This window comes from Pipistrellus kuhlii, unplaced genomic scaffold (genome assembly GCF_014108245.1).
Source record: "Pipistrellus kuhlii isolate mPipKuh1 unplaced genomic scaffold, mPipKuh1.p scaffold_m20_p_13, whole genome shotgun sequence".
NCBI classification, from domain to species: domain Eukaryota; kingdom Metazoa; phylum Chordata; class Mammalia; order Chiroptera; family Vespertilionidae; genus Pipistrellus; species Pipistrellus kuhlii.
Window position 1 is genome coordinate 47,414,040 of NW_023425438.1, and position 7,290 is coordinate 47,421,329.

Genomic DNA, 7,290 nt, shown 5'->3' on the forward strand with positions numbered 1-7,290 from the left:
GTTTATTCTTATACTAGAGGCCCAGTGCATGAAATTCATGCACTGCTAAGGCCCTTGGGCCTGGCCGGCAATTAAGGCCAATTTGGGCTTTCTGGCTGCCAGCCAGGGCCTTTCTCTGTTCTGTGCTCCCCCCTGGTGGTCAGCAAGCATTCGAATTCCTGAGGGGACACTTTGCATATCAGCCATATATATATATATATATAAAGTATCACTTATTTGTATTACAACTGTAATACAAATATCAAAGTCTTGGCTTAGTGTTATCAATGGGCAGAATTGCTCATTGAGCATTATCAGGTTATCCCTTTTATTGGTGTTTATGCCATCTAATTACTGAATAAATTGTTAATCTACTTTTAAAAGTTTAATAAGTTGAAGGAAAATTAAATTGTATAGAAATCTGGCTTTATAGAAAGGAATGAAAACTAGCAAAAGAGTCAAAATGTTAAAAATATAAAGACAGAACAAATAAGACAAACAAATCAAACACTAAGATAGTAGACAAATTCAAATATATTCATAATTATATTATTCATAATAGTCAAGAATTGAAAAACAGTTCAGGTATCCATCAACAGAGCATAGATATACAAACTATGGCACATTTAGGCAATGGAATACAACCTACCAATGAAAGGGAATAAATATCTTTAAGATATAATCACACAGAGGAACCTTGAAAACATGCTGAGTAAAGGAAACTAAATACAAAAGAGTAAAACCTGTATTATGTCATTTAAATAAAATGCAAGAGCAGGCAACGCCAATTTATGGTGATAGAAATGGAAAAAGTATTACTTTGGGCAATGGTATTAACTAGAAAGAAGCAGGAACATTCAGGCATGGTGGAAGGTTCTCTACCAGGGTTTGGCAAACATTTTCTGTAAGAGAATGGAGAGTAAATATTTTAGGCTTTGAGGGACATACTACCCCTGTTATAACTACTCAACTTTACCATTATAATATGAAATCATCCAGAGATAAAAACATAAATGGGTATTCTAATTTTAGTTATAGGCACTGAAATTTGAATTTTGTATAATTTTTATAGTCACAAAATATTATTCTTCTGGGTTTCTTTTCAAACATTAAAAAATGTCAAAACCATCCTTCATAGGCGAAAGAAAGTTAGGTCTGGCCAGATTTGGCCTGTGGGCTATGGCTGATCCCTGTTCTGTATTGTTTTTGTTTGTTCTCACCTGCAGATATTTTCCCATTGATTCTTAGAGAGAGTGGAGGGGTGGAAGAGACACACAGAAAAACATCCATGTGTGAGAGTCACATCGATTGGTTGCCCTGACCAGGGCCAGTTATCAAGCCTGAAACTGAGGTATGTCTCCTTGACAGAATCAAACCCGGGACCCTTCAGTCTGTGGACTCATGATCTATTCACTGAGCCAAACCAGCGAGGGCCCTGTTCTATGTCTTTTTATGGTGTGGATTTGGGGGATGTACGTTCTTATAAAAGTGATGAAACTGTTCACTTAAGATCTGTGCTTTCCTCTGGATGTTAATTACTTTCAACAGAAAAACTGTATAAAGAAAAAGAAGCAAGAAGCCGATGCTCTGCTTGCTTCATTGTCACAGGTGCACAGCATTAACAGAAATAGCATGAGACATTTAAATTTTCACACCGTTTTGTGCTATTTAAGGGAAGCAGATTTAGACAGAAAATATTGTATTTGAGTTGTTTTGCAGTTGAGGAATCAAAGATCCAAAATCATTCCAAATTTCTAGTTGCTAACTTTCTTAAAGACTTTGGAAACTTCTGAGGTCCCTTGGGATAAAAGGAAACTCAGTGGCAGATTTTGACTGGCATGAATATGCTGGAGCTTGGATAACAATTTTTACTGTCCAGTATAAATGAGTTCTGGTGATATCTCCAGGCTAAAATATATTGCTGGAAGAGTCAATATCCTGCTGCTCATCCTCTATCTGCCTTGATCTCAGTATATCCTTTGACCTCTCTGTATGGTTCTCCAAATTGAAATCCTCTGCTGCTTTGTTTCCAGGATGCATCTCTCTCCTAATTCTCCTTCTGCTTTTAAGATTTTGGTCTTTTCAGTGTCCTCTGTTGGTCTCTGCATGAATACACTCCTGATACTCAAGCTCATATACCCCATGCCAGGCTTCCTCCTATGCCTCCCATGTGGGCAGTGTCTTCCCTCTGGTCCATCTCTGACATACCACTGTAGGCAGTCGCTATTCACAGATGCCCTTCTTGCCTCACTTGGGCTCTCACTCCATGCCAGGCTACTCCTCCTTTTCTGAGCTTAAACATTCCATGCCAGGCGGGCGGGCGGAGGCAGCGGCAGCGGCCCTCTCGAAGGCAGCGGTGGCTTCACTTTCCAGGACTCCGGGGGCGACCACCGCGGCAGGGCAGCGCGGGGCGGGCGGGCAGCAACCCCGGGAGCCGGAGGAGCTGGGGCGGCTGGGGGCGGCGGCGGCGCGGAGGGATCGAAAATGTCCACTGAGGCCCAAAGAGTTGATGACAGTCCCAGCACTAGTGGAGGAAGTTCTGATGGAGACCAACGTGAAAGTGTTCAGCAGGAACCAGAAAGAGAACAAGATCAGCCCAAGAAAAAGGAGGGGAAAGTATCCAGCAAAACATCTGCTAAATTGTCAATTAGTGCTAACAGAATTCAGAAGGAACGTGCAGAAATTACATTGGATCCTCCTCCGAACTGTAGCGCTGGACCCAAAGGAGACAGCATTTATAAATGGAGGTCAACGATATTGGGGCGCCCAGGATCTGTCTTTGAAGGAGGGGTGTTCTTTCTTGACATCACCTTTTCACCAGACTATCCGTTTAAACCCCCTAAGGTGACCTTCGGAACAAGAACCTACCACTGTAATATTAACAGCCAAGGCGTGATCTGTCTGGGCATCCTAAAGGACAACTGGAGTCCGGCCCTCACCATTCCTAAGGTTCTCCTCTCCATCTGCTCACTTCTTACAGATTGCAACCCTGCTGACCCTCTGGTAGGCAGCATTGCAGTAAATGACCAACAGAGTGGAGCACGACCGGATGGCCCGACGGTGGACCAAGCGATACGCCACATAGGGCCTGCTGCCGCCCGCCGGCCCTGTGCAGGCACTTCCACCAAGGGCATCCATAGCCCCTCCCCTCCGGACCTCCGTTCTTCTTTTCTTATTTTTATTAAACTCTGAACCGTTATGTGGTGGTGTGTCACCCTTCCCCCTTCTCCCTCCTTCCTCTTCCTGCTTTTCCTTTGCTTTCCCTCCCTCCACCCCTTCTCCTTCCTCCCGGTTGTGTTCCCTTTTTAATTTCTGTTAACTTGAAAGATTTGGGTTCTCTTTCCCACCTCCTCGTGGATGGGAACTTTATTTTCAGTGCAAACAATGTTGGTATCTGTAATAGTAAGAGTTTTCTTACAAAGCTTTGTATTACTGTGTGGTTTTGTTTTTTTGTTGTTCGTTTTATTTTAAATTTTTTTCTTTTATGTGATCTTCGGGAAAACACATTCAGAATTATATCTCGTTTCTACTTAAATGTAGTGCTTAGGGTTAATTTTTTTGTACTGAAGTCTTTATTGGTGGGTGCATGCTACTGGGAACAAGTTTTTGTACAAAAGCTTCGATCAGAATCACTGTGCATTACTGAGACTCTGTTTACCACTAGCCTTCTGTCCCCCACGCAGAAGACTGTTGGATTGAACAAAATAATAAGTATTTTGATTTACTTAAAGTGCTTGTAAATTTCTTAGGGACCTGCTACTTTGGACTGTGGATCAGTTGATGTACACTTGTATTATTAAAGCACTCAATAAATCACTGTAGCTGAGAAAAAACACACACCAACATTCCATGCCAGGCAGCATCTCCTGATGAAAACCTATTTTGCTCTCTACTCCTAATGGCTTTAGGACTGAAATGCTCTGGAAGAGGAAGGGAAAGCAGAAGAGGAAGGAAAGGGGAAAGGAACCTTAAAGTATTTTACCAGACAGTTCATATTTAATTCTTTGATCCACCCATAACTTATTATTGTGAATGTTGATGTAGGGATCTTACTTGGTTATTTTCCCCCCACTAGGTAACCAATAGACCCCCATAGTATATACTGAATAGTTTATTATTCAAATGGTGTGTTAATCATAAACTTATTTTTATATATACATGATCCTGTATTCTCTTACACATTTATATTTTGATTTTTCACTCATTGAAATTGTGGTTTGAGAAGAAATGATATCTTTTATAAGGAGACAAAATTTTAAATTTTTCTTTTATGCCTATCAGTAAAGTCTTATAGTATTCTTCATATACATTTTATTTTATATTTTTAAATATGTATTTTATTGATTTCTTACAGATAGGAAGAGAGAGGGATAGAAAGTTAGAAACATCGATAAGAGAGAAACATCAATCAGCTGCCTCCTGCACATCCCCTACTGGGGATATGTCCACAACCAACGTGCCCTTGATCTGAATCGAACCTGGGACCTTTCAGTCCACAGGCCGATGCTCTATCCACTGAGCCAAACCAGTTTCGCCATGTATACATTTTATTATGTGTTTTTTTCTTAGGTAATTTCTGTAGTTTTATGCCCATAAATGGTTTCTTTTTTCTATTTTTAACATTTTTTTTAACATTTAATAGGTGCTCTAATTGAAGTAATGGAATAGGAATTCTTTTGACTTTTGTTTGTTGATCTTTTATTGTATCACTTTCTTGGCTCTTGTATTAGTTCTAGTAAATTGTTTTGAACGCTCTTGAGTATTAGTGTAATTTATTTCATACATAGGATTTTAATATTAACTTTAAATTTCAAAATTAACATATGACTTTAAGCCATTTGGCTCAGTGGATTGAGGGTCGGCCCTTGGGCTAAAGGGTTCCAAGTTCAATTCTGGTCAAGGGCATGTTTCCTAGGTAGCTCAATGTTCAATATAATTGCATGCTCTTTTTAGCCTCTACTAAAATGATCATATTTTTCTATTTTAAGCTGGTGTGGTAAATTATAGTAATTTTCTAATCTTGAAGTATCCCTGTATTATATATCTTAATCACGGTGATTGTTTTAAAAAATATACTGCTAGGTTTAATTTGCTGATATTTTATGTAAGAATTTTCCATCTTAATTCCTAAGAGTCATTGAAATATAGTTGCCCTTTTTTTTTTTTTTTTTTTTTTTGTATTTTCCTTGTTCAGATTTGCTAGGAGTTTTGCAAGTTTTATAAAATGCATTGGATATCTTCACATCTTTCCTAAATTCTGGAACCATGAATATAACATAGGAATTTTATGTTCTGTGAAGTTTGACAGAATTTGTCCGTAGTGACTTTTTTTCAACTGAATTAATTATATAATCTAAGGTTTCCTTACTCTCACTTAATTTATATACTTTATTTTTTTACATAGAGAAAGAGAGAGGGATAGAGAGAAACATCAATGAGAGAGAAACATCAATCAGCTGCCTCCTACACACCCGCTCCTGGGGATGTTCCCACAACCAAGGTACAATCCCTTGACCAGAATGGAACCTGAGACCTTCCGTTTGCAGGCCAATGCTCTATCCACTGAGCCAAACAAGTTAAGGCTACTCTCACTTATTTTAAAAATCTATCTGATGTGCCTATTTCTGAGATAAATATATTTACATTTTCTACCCTGACTACATATTGCCAAAATTTCCTCATAGTTCTAATAGTTTAGTCTTAGCTTCAGCTAGGCTATGTTTTCAAGGTCATAATAGTTCAAGAGTTATCTTCATGGACTTTATCCTTTCTTAATACAAATTATTTTCTCTTTTGATGCTTTTGTTTTTAATTATGTTAATATCACGATATTGCTTTCCTTCTATTATCATTTGATTAGAAAATATTTTAACCCCAAATTTTCAAGTTTTCTGTGCTGTTGGAGTTTGCTTGAAGTTAATTTGTAGCTGATTGTTTTTTTTTAATCTATTGTCTTTTAACTTATGAGTAAAATTAACCAATTTATATTTATTGTAAATAATGCTTTGACTTATTCCTCTAATTTTATTTTCTTCTATTTACCATACTTCTATTTTCCTTTTCTTGCTTCCATTTTTTTTTACTTGTGTTGGACTAGATAGGTTGTCTTTGCTCCCTATCTTCCTTTTGAATGGTTTGCAAATTATAGATCCAATTTAATTCTTCAGTGTTTGTTCTTCGTTAAAAAGATGAATATAAAACCATTCTGAACTTATACGTTTAAAAGCAATACCTGGAGTTAACTTGCATCTGCAATCTCTGAATACATTTCCAAAGTTTTTCTGATTCTCAGTTTTCACACTTCTTAAGTTCTTCACTCATTAGTTTAAGGATTAAATGGGATGCCAGGTCAAGTACCAGCCTTTATAAAGGAAGAGATCTTCAATTCCTTCATTTTATTTTTTCTTCATTCAACCAAAAAAACCTTACTTCCAAATCACACCATCACTTCTCACCTTCTTTGTCCTTCAAAGTCACAGTCTCTTCATAACTTATGGTCTTAATCTAGTCTTTCCACTTGTAAGTCTCAGAATATCTTTTCATTTTTCCTTTACATTAAAAAAAAAAATCCCATTCTGCATTGTGCTGAATGGCCCAGATTTAAGGAAGGTCATTTCCTAGTGACTCCAGGCCTTTCTTCATTTTTCTTTCAAAATGGCGGACTTTAGACATGCCCTGGTGAGCACCACGTGCGCCTGCGCCGCCGGCGGCCATTTCCCCCAGCAGCCCCGGTTCCCGCCTCCGCTCCGCGATGCGCTTGCGCAGAAGCCCCGGAGCACTGAGGCTCCACCCTCCAGTTGAGTACGCCTGAAACCGCACGTTCCCGTCTCTTTCCTCCCCCAAGGGCTGGGCACCGCCTGCCCCCCTTTCCTGTGAGATTCTTCCGCCGAGTAGAAAGCCCACCTTTGGTCGACAGCACTTTGAGGAGCACACACCATTGGCGCTTCTAGCCCGGGGTCGCCATTCGGTCTCATCTGTGCACCACTGCAATGCTCCTCTGGGCCCTAAGGTTGACAACCGATTTCGCCGGACTCTTTTGCGTTCCGTGAGGCAACAGCTGAGAAGAATGGCTGTGGCGGAGGGATCTCCCGCTGACGTTGTGTGTACTTTAACCTAATGGGGGTCGTCCGGGAGTCGGAAGGGGGAGGGCAGGGGGAGGAGTCAGCCAAGGAATTGTTTTTTCCTCTCGCCCCGCCCCGGCCGCGCGGGCCAATAGCGACCGGCCCTGTCCCCACGAGCCTCGCTCAGCTCCGCGGGCCGAGCCAATCAGCGGCGGCAGCGGCTCCGAGGGGGCGGGCCGGGGAGGCAGTG

The 7,290-nt window shown here is 40.3% G+C and overlaps 1 pseudogene; it reads left to right on the forward strand.

The window, feature by feature from the left end:
- Positions 1-2,296: 2,296 nt before the first annotated feature.
- On the forward strand, positions 2,297-3,812 carry LOC118717629 (annotated as a pseudogene).
- Positions 3,813-7,290: the final 3,478 nt, after the last annotated feature.